Source organism: Pyrus communis, chromosome 13 (assembly GCF_963583255.1).
Source record: "Pyrus communis chromosome 13, drPyrComm1.1, whole genome shotgun sequence".
Lineage (NCBI taxonomy): Eukaryota > Viridiplantae > Streptophyta > Magnoliopsida > Rosales > Rosaceae > Pyrus > Pyrus communis.
Window position 1 is genome coordinate 6823286 of NC_084815.1, and position 14837 is coordinate 6838122.

General features: G+C 35.3%; 1 pseudogene; it reads right to left on the reverse strand.

Moving 5' to 3' along the window:
* Positions 1-3979: 3979 nt before the first annotated feature.
* Positions 3980-10365, reverse strand: LOC137711986 (cytokinin dehydrogenase 1-like; annotated as a pseudogene).
* Between the last annotated feature and the right edge of the window lie 4472 nt (positions 10366-14837).

The window sequence follows — 14837 nt, forward strand, 5'->3', positions numbered from 1 at the left end:
ATCGACTTCCTGTATCAGCTAAACCTTCACATTTGGGATCTACAGGAACTGTTTCGCCAAAGGCACAAAGTGCACTTTGGTTGGCTAGGTGGAAGGGATCAGCAGATGTCACAATTTGCCCTCTAGAATGCGGATCAACAACTTTTGTTTCCTCATAGGAAGAGAAATCCATGGGTGAGTAGCATCCACAAGGTTTTGGGTTTTCTTGGGAACTACTTTCATTGAGCACATGATCTTGTCTTAGCCATTGCTTACTCAGGGAATGTTTCTTTGACTTCCCCCTTTGTGTCCTTGATTTTTTGTCCCTAACAGACCTACCATTCGTGACAAATTCTGAAGTTTTATTTAATTCAGGAAATATATTTGCTCCAAGACAGGAATGATCACAAAATGACCTCTTAAAGTCTTCAAATCACACTTTAATCCATCTGTAATGCCAGGAAAACTAACGACATCTTTCGTTGTCACTCTATCCATAGAAGCTGCTTCAGAAACACAACCGTTGGGCTGGAAGTGAAGACCAACTGACAAACATGAACATGTTACTGCTGTTGTATCATCTATATCCGAGAGTGTATTATGATTAACTTGACATTTAGTGAATTGACCTGCATCAACACTCTCAGCACTTCCTACAAATGTAAGTTTTTTGGAACTAGAAATTCTTATTGTGGCACCCTTCATATTATCATTTCCAAATAAGAAATGATTCTGGCCATTATTTTCATCATTATTTCCATTAATTATGTCAGAGGTAACATAATTTATTGGGCCGAAGGCAATTGTTTTATAGACAACATGTAGTGGCTGTATATTTGATGCTTATGAGTTAGAAAAAAAATTATTGGACAACCTAAAGGGTCTCTATGTAGCTTATTATCAAGGTTCTAAAAAACGTTAGGCGATAGTTGGGTGACGGGTAAGGTCCTTAGCTCTTAGGCGTCTAGGTGAGAGTCTAAGCAGTTTTTTTATTTTTTTTTTAATTTTAATTAATTTTATTATATAACTGATGGGGGACTTTTAGGTCGAAGTGGACTTGGGCTTTGAGAACGTCCTATTGCCTTCCTTGGTTCAGATTTGTACCAAGTCCTAAAATATCTTGAAAGAATTAGCACGTCTTAGGAATATCCTGTTGGATCAATGACTCGAAGATAGCATGATTAGGTAAATAATGACTTGATCAAGAAAAGTGTGGTTTGGAAGCTAGAAATTCATCAGTTTTGCATGAAAGAGACAAAGATTGGGCGATTGTATGGTGTTTCCTGTTGGATAATTTGGATTTCTTAGGACGATAGCAAAGTTTACAGTGGTTGGAATACTCAGAGGGAGGTTATGGAAAATACTAAGATTGTAGAGGGCTCCCTTCTGGGTTTCTTTGGTTCTCTCTGTTATGCAAGGGAATTGGGGGATCCTCTTTGTAAAGTTCTTAACCTATATTTGTAGTTGAATGATTCATTCTCAAGGAATCTCTAGCTACGACTTGTTTCTTTCTCCCCGTTCTCCCTAGTTCTTCTGTTACGCCCTATTTTGATGTAATGAAGCTAGGCTCAAAAACTTGCATCGTGTCTTCTTCCTAAGGCGCGGCTTTTCTAGGTCAGCTTTCCACATACGCTACTTTTGGTAACGCACCTCATGGCTTTCACGCGTTGAACTGCTGCGTGAGCTGGGAAAGAAAAGTCAGTATTAAATGTTAGTTCTGATGGGCTTTCACGTAACTTAGAGCTGGGATCTAGTTTAATCCTAACTGAGTTGGTTAGTTTGCTAGGGAAAGAGGTAAACTAGACTGGTTCTCTCTCAATGTCTGCCAACTTAGACTTCAAAGATTATGGGCTTGGATCTTTGGGCCCCCAATGTCATACCCTGATTATTTTTAAATATGTGATTTAATTATGAAATTCAAATTAATTAACGATTATGAAATTTAAATGGGGGGAAATGTGAAATCCCATTCCCGGATTTTATTAGTAAATATTTGGTAGTCGTATTCGGAGTTACAACACATTTATATTTATGACGTATATTTGTTGGATAAGTGAAAAAGAAGAAAATACCCTTCATTGGCTAAACATAATTATACGAGAATGTATTTTATCCTTATATGGTTTGTTGTATTTCTTGGCATATTTGGATAGAGCTCGATCCCATAAGCGCATAGGTGAAAACCGTTCGCCAAACGAAGTTATAACGCATGAGATATAAACGAGCAAATGTAAGAGCAAAATGGTTATTTGACCATTAATCTGGAAGGCTCCAGCTTTGCTGGAGCAACCATCTGGGCATCGTGTGTGTGGCTGTGATGGAAAGAGAAGAGGAGAAAGGAAGGAAAGGAGAAAGGGGTTGCCTAATGGGAAAAGAAGGAAATGAGGGAAATGAAGGAAAAGAGAAGAAGCGAACCAGATCCACTTTAACCCATTTCCTTGCGTGACTTGACTCGAATGCAGCCATGAATTCCGATGCCTTTCATAGCGTTTATTTGGTGAATCATGGCAAACCACCACCACCAAATAACTCAGCGTCGTCCTAGCTTTCATTCCCACCCAAACTTGATAGTTTTTGGTTGCGATTTCACAACAAACGAATGCAGTCTTCTCTGGAGCTCACGGCTGCGATCCTGCCTTTCTGGCTTTTCCCGTCACTCGCCACCACCTCTACTTGACTCTCCTCGAACTCAGGAGGAAAATCCATCCACGGTTCAAAACATCGGAGTTCTGGTGACGTTGATTTGACAATCACCCATTTTAGGGTTTTTCAATGAACCATGTTGGATTTCAGGTATTTCCCGGCCGAATTGGACTTCTGCTCAGGTATGAAAATTCTTCCCCATGGTTTGTTCTACAATCCTGTAAAATTTAGTAATTTTGAGAGTTTTGATCGAAATTCGTGGCGCGTGGCCAGTGGGCCGACTTTGCCTTTTTAAGCTAATTTCGATATTCTTATTACATATTTGATTGATGTGATTCAATTGTTTGAAACTAGTATCATAAACGTCTACCACTTGAATATTTAAGGGTTAAACGGTTTAAATACGATGGTGAACTACGAATGGCTTTGATCTCGTTTGACAGTACGTAGGCAGTCTAATGAGGAGGTTATATGCAGCCATAAAGTAACCAAAATAACATTTAGAATAATTGGTTTTGAGAGGAGATTTAATATGGTTTATAGACTAAAGATTAACCATGACTTTATTTTGGCCTATCACCGGATTTTGCTTCTGATTTTTTGGTCTTTACACCCAAGCAACCCAAAGTCTTCCATATCTTGACCTCACATAGACCCAATGAACTTCCGTAACTATCAACACCACAATCGAGCATGTGACTAGGATGGGCATGGCGTGATTTATATAAGTATCCAGCTTAATTACTGTAGCACATGGCATGATCGTGAATATACTCTTTCTTTGATCTTGCACCTTTGCATGTATTTGGGCTCAACTTGGGACGCCTCTTGTGACAATTGGGCTTTGAGACTTGCTTGGCCTTGTTCATGACATATTTGGGCCTCAATAATAACATATAAATAAATATTTACTTATACTTAGAAGTATACATAATTGTATTGAGATACAAAAATTGCAAAATAAAATGGCTATAAATTATAAAATATTAGATATATTGAAAATATGGGGAACAAGAATGTTCATCCAAGTATTCAACTAGTCTCTTACAATTTATTGCAAAAATAAAATGCAAAATAAAGTTATTTATTTATTTTTTGTCTAAGTAAGAGTCGCGACTCAAGCGGGCTTCTAGATAGGTCTAGGTGCCCTTTTCTAAATTTCAAAAGTCTGGAGATTACTTAGGACGGTCAGTTGCCTATCACCTAGGCAGGACCACGACGCTAGGCAGAGATTTTTAGAACAACGCTCACTATAGAACTGGAAATCTGAGAAGACCATACAGTTTTGGACATTATCGATCGTCTCTGGCTCTGTGAGGCAATTACTGGGTATAGCTCATTCATTTTAATACCATTGTTATAATATTGGTATTCCCTTTTTGAACATCATCTGCCCGGGAGCAAGGATTGCCAGTGGATCATAAGAAGACTTCCTTCTTGCAAAAGCTTTCCATCGAGGGCCGAAGTGAGCTCGCCACTCTCCTTGGGTTCTGTAATGAGGAAGATATTGCTTGATACCAAGGTCGGCTCTAGCGCTGTATTCTAGTATTCTTTTATTTTGTGTTAGAATGTATTCTAGGCCGTCTGTTCCTTTGGAAGATGGCACTGCAGATGATAGCAATGCCACTAGGTAGAATACATCTTCATCTGGGGTTACCAAAGATGTGTTGTTGTTCCACCTGCAATACAATAATTGGTTTAAACCTGAGAAATATGGAATTGAGAATTTTAAAGAAAATTTCATAAAAATGTAGAATAGTTACTTGGTTTTGTTGACTGGGTACATAAGGATAGGACCATTGATATTGTTTGTGAGAATGTTACCAAAGACCTCATCTGCAAACTCGTGTATTCTGTTTTTTGGAATGAGTAGGTTCATCCACGGGTGGGGAACTTCCCATAGTCCTTTCGCTCGGAGTTTTAGCTCCGACAAATGCACTCTATCTAGGAATTCGACAAACGAAACTTCGGACATGAAGAGGGTGGATGGGATATAGTGCAATTTTAACAGTAAGCTTTCAGTTATCTGCAAACATGAAAATTTTCAGTGACTAGTTTAGCATGTAAATGTTGTGTTTTCCATCATCGGAGCAATACGAAATACATTGTTCGTTTCTGTGAATGTCTCACCTGATCTATGACATTCGTTACGTCGGGGTTAAAATATTTGGCCATTTCTAGGCAGTAAAGTGTTTTTCCATCCGAATTGAATTGGCTGGCTTGCATTGGATCTTTAGGATTGAAAGAAGATCTCCAGTTATTGAGAAGACCTGTTCTGTTAAGTATTACAAATCCTTCGATATATTCGAATGAATTTTCAGATGCTATGAGATACTCTTGGTCTTTAGAAAATGATGAGAAATCTAAGTATAAAACTCTAATCCATTTCACCTGTTAATAAATAAACTAGATGATTAGAATGGATGCGTAAATAAAATAATTATAAATAGGGGTTGTTAGCGTTCTAAAAATGTCCTCCCGCACTCCAATTATGTACAACACTTAGAGGTGCAGGATGAATTTTTTAGAGTGCCAATAATAGAACCCTTATAAATCAACAATATAATTCAAGTGGTTGTATATTACCATCTTTGGTGCAGGTTCAAGAGAAATTCTGGCCTGTGTAATTATGCCAAACTGACCTAGCCCTCCAAGAACACCATAGAAAAGGTCTGGATTTTTGCTCTTTGAGCAGGTAATTACTTCTCCTTTTCCTTCAATCAAAACTTCAAATTATAGCATTCGCACATTTTTTTGGCCGAGGTAAATTGGAATTGTTGCAATTAAGTATAAAGTTATAAATGAAAACATTTTAGTATACTAGATAAAACACACTAACACTTCAAGAGCTACTCATATTGCTATTTTCTACTTGATTCTTAACTTTGTAATTTCTTTTCAGCCCTTCTCTCATTACAATGTCAGACGAGTGTGTTTTTTTTTTTTTTTTTTTTTTTATTTATAAGGATCCGTTTTGTTTTTCTAAGTGTTTGTTTGATAATAATTTTGTTTTTTTTTTTGGTTCACTTTTTGTGTTCGAGATAAGGGCCGGAGAATTTTAAGGAAAAAATAGAGGTGATTAAGGTTGGTGGAAGAGATGTAGAAGACATAAAGAAAGAATGAAAAGAAAATTTTGTAAGTGAAAACAACTTAAAATCGGTTTATAATTTTCATTTTTTATGTCGTTACTTATGCATTTTTTCCAGATTTCTCCCACTAAATTTATTCATTTTCTTCGTTCCCCATTTTTCCCCTTGTTTTCCTCTGAGTTTAATGTAAGGTCACTCTGTATGACTACTTTACTTCCAAAAAAATAAGAGGTTAAATCACAAAAATGCCCTTTTCCTTTCTCTGAAATGATGAGTGATGCGTGCTACGTGTTTTGTTGTGCTGCCATTTCATGCTCGGGAGGGCTTAAAGTGGTTTTGTTTGGCATACCTGTGACAACCTGCAGCCGGTATACGTTATTGATCTGGGGACCATGCCGGAAGGCCTGACCGCTGATGCCGGCGTACGATAAGGTCCCACCGACAGTGAGATGAAGGTAATCGGTCCAAGATTTCGGTGCCAACCCAAGTTTGAGAGTCTCATGCAGAATATTTATCCACAGCTCACCACCTGAAACATCCACATAAGGTCGCTCTCCAGTGTGAACCTGCATTTGCGATCCCTTGAGCGATTCCATGTTGATGACTACACCTCTATGAGCTTGTGCTTGGCCTTGAAGGGAGTGGCCGTGGCCTCTGGCGGCAACAGTAAGCTCCGAAGCGGAACCCATGTTGAAAATAAGTTTCACCGTTGAGGAGATATCGGAAACTGATTTCGGATATAGGACTGCTAGTGGGAGGGACTGGTATGTATTGCCAAAGTCCTTTGCTGCGTGATTGTTGTTGTTGAAACTAAAGTAGCCGTCCAGGCTTAGTGTCTCCAAAGATGAAGTAACATTTGAGTGAGTTGGAGTGGCTGGTTTGGCAAAGAGTTGGTTGGAACAAAGGTTGGTTGTTCTATCCGGTATGCACCCCATGATTAACAAAATCAAGAAAATTTTGAGGCAGACAATGTTGTTCTGCTTGAGGAAGCTGTAAAATGGTGAGCCCATGTAGCAAGTATTTTGAGGATTTTGAGAGAGAGAGAGAGAGAGAGAGAGAGAGAGGTTTTCTTGCTGATCTTCTGAGAGGCAAAACAAGAGGATAGGCGCAGAGAGGAGTGTAAAAAATCAGAGGTAGAGAAGACAATTTAAAGGGAAGGTTTTAGGCGGCATAGTCAAAACACAGTTCGACAGAATATAGACTATATAATTGTTTCTATTAGGTGTATTTTAGGCTTGCGTAAGGAAAATATTTAGGTCAGTTCGGCGCTTATGAGGTCATGTATAACTTGAACCAAGTACTATCCTTAGGGTAATGGTACATATAACCTGAGCCAAGTACTATCCTTCGGGTAATGGTACATATACCAACAAAATGTCACAACCTTTTCATTACAAATTGATATTAATTGATGTAACACATGAGAAGAAATTTTTTGGCAAAAAAAAATAAATGCGGATCAAAGTTGGTCTATCGATAAACAAACGAGACATTTACAAATCAATTTGTGATTGAATAATTGTCGTTTAAGATTTTTTTGATAACACTTTCATGCTTTGTGTTTTGTTATAGAAAACAGAGAAAGAGGATATGTATGAGAGAAATGATAAGGTAGAAAAAGATGGTTATGAGCCAAAAGGGGTCTAAAAGAAAAACAGCCAAAGAACTACAAAATTAATTTTTGATTTGACGTATTTTTCTTCATTTCTCCTTTATTCCTTCCTCCTCCTAGCTAAAGAAAAAAACAAAATCCAAAACATGAAAAAGCGGTTTCAGGTCACAAAAACCGTATTTATGACGATATTTAGTGTGCTTTTGGGTCAAAAAACCCTTGATGCGATTTTTTTGAACAAGTACTAGCTTCAAGAAGCATTTTTTAGAATAAGTACTCGCCTCAAGAAGCATTTTTTAGAATAAGTACTCGCTTCAAGAAATGCTTTTGTAAACTTCAAAGTGGCCACGGTCTCTAGCTAAAGAAGAACAGCTAAAACCTAAAAACGAAAGTGTTAGGCCATCTTTAACCGAAAGGGGATCAAAAGGTCATGTTTAGCCTCTGTTCAGATGATAGTCCTGTAAGAAATTATTTTTTAATAAACAGTGTCAAGCCATATTTATATACCATTTCCAACCAAGGGGGCCAAAGGGTCATAGGCCAAAACATAGCCCGTTTGACAACAAAAACTCATCTCCAACCGAAGAGGGCTATTTTTAGCCCCCTCAATAATTTATTATTTTAATTGAATTAAACTACCATATTAAGATAAGATTTTCAGATGTGAGAAAATGGTGTAGCAGTAGTTATGGAATTGAATTAATTTTTTAGCCACGTGTCGAGATGTAATTGGTTATGGAATGGTGAAATGGTGAAAATGATGTGAGAAATGGTGTAGAAATGGTATAGGAAAAAAAGTAGAATTTAAAAAAAAAAAATCATCTGAAAAAATTTCAAATTCCAACGGTAATCTGACGTCAACTAGCCGTTGCTAGCTTGCGTCATGCTGACATCATGGTTACTGTTGCATGGATTTGGGCTGCTACAAACAGGCTGGCTGGCTGGCCGTGTGGGTAGAATATGACCCAGTTGGGCCAGCAAGCCTTTTCGCCTAGCTCTCGATTGGAGACGACATTCGTGTCAAAACAAGTTATATTTTGACCTATGACCCTTTAGCTAGGTCAGTTGGAAATGGCCTTACAATATAACTTTCAGGTTTCCTTGTTGCGTTCCAATTTTGAGGAGATAATAAACATCACAAATGACAAGAAAGTAAAAATTCCAAATTACCTTTATCAACTTTCGCCTGATTTATATTTGTACCTCATTTTCTGAAAGTGCTTTACTGTTGTCGATATTTACCACTTCAAGTAAAAATCGTACAGTGAGACCAGTCACCACACATAAAGGGCATGGTCCATGAACTTAATTACTTGCTGTTGATCATGATTGCAATGTCCTTATTTATTTGAGCAAGACTACTGCGTATATATATCAGGCTCCTTAAAGAAATAGATCCTTATTTATCAAAAAAAATAAGGATAATTTCTTAACCATTAGATCTAATTTTAATGAAATTATGTAGCTGAGATTAAATCATAGGCCACAGAATTTCAACCATAAGATTTCATTAAAGTCAAATCTAACAGTTAAGAGGATGTCCCCATTTAAAAAAAAAAAAATAGGAATCCCTTTCCTTAAAGGTTTCATATATAGATATATATATATATATATATGTATGTGTATATATATATATATGTATGTATATGTGTGTGTGTGTGTGTATGCATGTATGTATGTATGTATGCATGCATGCATGCATGCTACCTCACGTATTAGAGAGTACCTTTATTCAATAATTTTCTGCTCGGAGAGCGATTCAGGGGATGCCCCCTACACAGCTGCTGCATTCTGTTCGAGTTTAGTGTCAGGCGAGTCGGATAAAAGTGGGGTCCCACTGCAGCGTTTATCTTCAGCAGCATGCATTTTGTGGTTTTTGACTCTTTTTTCCATTGTGACTGTCTCATCTTTTTGATAATCTCGTGAACAAGCAAACCATAATATTACTCCATCGATGGAGAATTATATGGACCATCTCTCCACGAGTCGTTTAGCAAGCTAGTTGTAAACTCTATAAATCTTAATCACCAAGATTTGTGTGGTACCGATGAGGAAAAACGCGTGCAACTTTTTCTTTGTCAAGTTTTAGGGTTTAGGGTTCTTTTTGTTTTTATATCAACACGAGGCTTGTAGCTTGGTATGTAAGATATTAGGTTTTTATCTTATCATGTGCTTAGATAATCGATCCGATTCGATGTAGACATATATAATTCATATGTCGGTCCTTCAACAAAAGATGGATGCTCAACAACCTCAATGCGTTATACATATTGAAAGGAGATGATTCGGCGATGTCACAATCTTTAATTAACAAGAGAAATATGACTAGACAAAACGCGTGAAAGTATGTTGAATGAAAATTATACAATAATTAGATTATTTTTAGAAACAAGAAAAGTCTGTCGTTAAATTTACTTTAGGATATTAAAGTGACAAAAATGAAACATATGTTGTCATGACGATGACAAGGTCATGTAGGACATGTTACATGTGACTTTCACGAGGCATCGAGAAAAAATTGTCTTAGCCGTGACTTTGGTACCAGGACCAACCACACGTCTGCAAGTATAAGTACGTCCCACGAAGTCTAATGGGAACATATGAATAGTAAGTAAAAAGACATTCTTATTTCTTTTTTCTGGTCGGGGAAGACATTCATATTTCTTAGAAGACTTGTTTAATCATAAGTACTTGGCTCAAATCCTCAGAACACGTTTAAAATTGCTCTTGTGAACTTGAATCTTGTTGTGGACTGGGACAGCGTTTAGTGTTGCATAATTTTTCACCTCAATATTTATATACCTATTCAATTACTTGTATCCCTACATATAGATCATAAGAAGGAAGGAGCATCAAGCGCTAACTATTCAGTAACTTAATATAACGTTACCATGCGTTTGAGTTCATTCTACAATATTTTTCTATGATCTAAATCATTTAGTTTCTATTTTTTTCATTCAAAGACCATCCTGATAAAAAATTAAATTAAATTGGAAGTGTTTTAAAAATATAATTATGAAAAATAAAAATATTTATTGACATAATGTTGTTGAAAATCTAATGAATGTCCATGACAATAAGCGATGGCTAAATGATTAATTGATTTGGAAGAATTTTCTCAATGATGTTTAAATGAAGACCTAAAAAATAAATAATGAATTCATGATAAAATATCATGGAATGGATCCAAAAGTATAATTAGCGTTGTATTAAATTACTAATTAGGTTAGGGGTTAATCACTCGGTGACTCAAAATTTATCATCAAAGAGGAAATTATTAGTGTGAACTTGAATGTTTAGTGGGCTGAGATTAATATGTTCAATGTGGCCATTTGCCTAATCATTTTCAACCTCAAATAATTATTTATTTTGGATGTTTAATGTCACCGTCCGAGGAAAGCTATGTGCATCCATTGGTCATAGACGTATTCAAGTATCATTATGTTGGTGGCATGTAGGGGCCTGGGTTACTTTGGGCTGTGTAGCTAGCAAGGATTGGAAAGTGGAACATGGGGGACGATGAGTATGACAGTTTGAATGGAGGAAACACTATAAAAGTTAACTGATTGGCTTTGGAGTCTTTGATCCCAGCACTATGACATCCCTAAAATGATTCTCCGATATCAAAAAGAATCGACTATACAGTATATGCTTTGCTTTTTTGTGGTTGATGGGAAGAAAACTTTGCAAGAAAGGTTGAATAAACTATCATCGGTCCCTTGTACACTTATTGAGGAGAGAGATGAAAAAGGGGGAAATTTCTAAAATGTCGTGTAAACTTATCTTTTTTAATTTGTCATATGAACTAAAATTTTAAATAACTTGTGATATCAATTTTTCAAAATTGTAAATTTGTCATCTCATATTAATGAGTCACGTACCTTACACATGACTTGTGTTCAGTGTTATTTCAGACTTTTGACCTCATTTTCACGAGCTTTTTTTTTTTAATTTTTTTTTATACAAGCATATATTTACTATAAAAGGTGGAGGAATAAATTGGTTTCGGATATTTGACCTCCTTTTCACAAGTTCTGTACTTCCCCTTGGTACGAAACCAAAAATTTTGGCTTGTAAAAACATTATGTTGTGTTTGTTTCAAAAGCTTATGGTGAACTACTAAAAAACTACATTAGGCTTACTAACATGGAGTTTAACTAATTGCAAGCTTTGAGAATTCAATGTGGTACATCCTGTTCTTGGAAAAGGGAGTTAAAATATCTAAAATAATCTTGAAGGAGTGTGGGGAGTTAAAAGGTCCGAAATAACCTTGAAACCAAATCATAATACTTAATGATTTTGAAAAATTGAGATGGCAAATCCTGTAAAATTTAAATTTATATGACATATTAAAAAATGTGTATAAGTTCATATTACATTTCAGAAATTTTCCCAAGAAATAAATGTTAGGATTCTTTGATATTAAATTCCTTTTACCAAGTTCAAGTTTTATTGTTTTTTGTAGGAATATGTATATTTAATTTTGATAACCATTTTGTTTTTAAATTTAGTTTTTTTATTTATTTAAATAGTGGAGACACGTGAGAGAAATAAGGAGTATAAAAGAATGAAAAGAAAAAGAAAAAAAACATAGTGTAAGAGACGTAGAAGAAATTTACAAGAAAAGATATACAAAATCAAAAACTAAAACTAAAAATCAAAAGTTATTTAAAATCATTTTTATTTTCAAGATTATTTTTCATTCATACTTCTTGATTTATTCCCCTCCAGTCATGCACACTTCTTCATCTCTCTTTTACCTGCAGATACTTTCCTTATATCTCAAGCACAAAAAGCAAAAATTAAAATCTAAAAACGAAATGGTTATCATACGAACCTTTTAATTACTTGAAAATATGAGTAGATAGTGAATACAGAACAAATATTGGAGCAACTACTATTCCGAAGTTTATGCAACGATACATTTACACTAAGGTGTAGGATTTGGTAAAGCTGTGACGAGTCAGCAATGATAAATTGATATTAAACTCATCACACATGAAAGTAGAACTCAAGAACTCTCACTTAATTAGTGGAGGAATTATTGGAAAATTTAATTCAAAATGAATTAAATTATTTTATGTAAATTGAAAATATTTGATGAGTTGTGACTATTCAGGAATAAGACTGTTATTAATCAATTAAAGAGAAAAGGTGCAACATTTGCCTTTTGATTGAAGAGATGCAACTCATTGGCTCTTCAACACCACTAGTACTATTCTGAAGAGTCACTTCTACATCTATATTAGCAATAGTGAAGCTCCTACATATAAATTGTATATTATTTTGTTAGGAAGAGGATTCTTTCCGGATTCACTTTGTGGGGATCCTAGGGATCTCCACATCCTAACTGTTCATCATACATCGTGCAGCCAGTTTTTGTCAGGTACTATTTATATTTAATTTTAAATAAAAAAAATCAAATGATTTCTAACCACACGATGCACGATGAATGGCTAAAATGTGAGGATCCTTAGGATCCTCACAATTTAGATCTAAGGATCCTCACAATTTAGATCCGGATGGAATCCAAATCCATTTTGTTATATCTCAGATGTGTGCAACTTTATTCTTCAACACGCCCTTTCACGAATGACATCACGCAAGGTCATACGGGAAACTATATTTTGTTCCCATTAATATTTTTACATATACAACGCAAAACTACTATTGATAATTTTTTGATATTCATAACGTTATTTTCTCGAGGGATCCAGCTAATGCTAAGGAACTTATTCTCAGTGTTAAACAGAAACTTGCTTGGTGGAAAGCAAAATCCTTATCTAGGGCTGGAAAACTAACTTTGATAAACTCGAACTTAATAAGAAAGCCTTGTTTTAAATGTCGGACAAACTAATTAATGATATCAACAGGGAATGTAGAACTTTCGTTTGGGGCAAATATACTAAACGCTAACCCCGTTTGGTTGGAATGATGTTTGTACTCATACGTCTGCCTGGGTCTTGACATTAGAAGATTAGAAGACTTTAAATAGGCTTGTTAGGCTAAGCTAGTGTGGAAAGTTTAGGGTATGTTTGGTACTCTATTTGAATCTAACTTTTTAAATTTAAAAACAATTTTCAAGTTTTAGGCCTTAAAAACTTGTTTAGTAAGATTATTTTAAAAAACTGAACTCAAAACTAACTCAAAAATATAGTTTATTCTCTAAAAACATAAAAAGTCAGTTTTTAGAGTTTTTAAACTTAAACTCACTCATTTCTTTTCTCTCCCTCCTCCCCTCTCACTCCAAATCTATCTCTCTATCTTTTCTTTTTTCTCTCTCCTGTTTTTTTTTTTTTACCTTTTCGTCTCTCCTCCAATCCGTTCTCTTCATTCTCTCGATTCTTTCTCTCACTCCTCTTCCTCTTTATCTTGTCCGATCCTTTCTCTTCTTTCTTTTTCCTTCAATCTCTTACTTTCTTTCCTCCTCTCTCATGTTTCTCCCTCTCCTGCGACCCCCTCTTTTTAGATCTCTTTGTCTAGTCTAAGTTGTAAGATTTAAACTTTTTAAATCGTAAACCAATCAAGTTTTTGAATCTTAAAGAAAATTGTTTTCAAGAAATGTTCTTAAAAACTGTTTTGAGAAATGATAAAAAAATTTAAATAAGATACCAAACAGGACGGCCCTGAAATGATCAATATAATTGGTGGGTTAAAATGATCAAACAAAAATATTTACGACATGAGAACTTTTTGGAAACTAGAGTCAAACAAAATCATTTTCTAGCTTGGAAAGGTATCTTGAGTAGTAGAGATGTTATTTCCTGGAGCTAGCATAGGCTCTTTAAATTGGAACTTAAAGGTTTGTGGTGTTGTTCCCACTATTACTACTTTTATCACCATCAACCATTTTAAAACTAATTATATCATAGTTAGCAGGTTAGACTTAGCAGACAAAATGAAGCATTTGGAAAGTTACAAAAGATGTTGTTTGGCCCTTAAACATTGAAAGATTTTTCAGTGTATCAGGAATATGGTCTGGTACAGTAAGTGTCATAATATAAGTGATTAGATACTTAGAAAAGAAATAATTAATTTCAATCATTTATATTACGACACTTAGCATACTGAATCGCGTTCCTCATACATTGAAAATTTTCTTCAAAACATCGTGTTTCCACATGAATTGATATTGGTATTGGGTACAGAATGACAAAGCATGATAGCATTCCATGAACACAATCAACCTATAAACTTTTCACTAACAACAATGCACGATCAAGGTTCCCTAATCATCATTATTAAACTATAAGATTTCGATTTTAAAGTTTCCTTTCGTTTGTCTTAAAGTTTCTTTTCGGGAATCGTATGTACAATATTTTCAAACAAAAATATTAAAGAATGTTATGAGATACATGGTGCGCAAAAGCAAACAACAAAGATTTGAAGCAAAGTTGATGTAATTGTTGTTTCGCAAATGGCAGTTTGTTTGATGATTATGTCGAGAAAACTTGATAACGGTCTCATTAGTGTTTGTTTTGCATCATTTTAGTAAAATATAATAATGTCATACG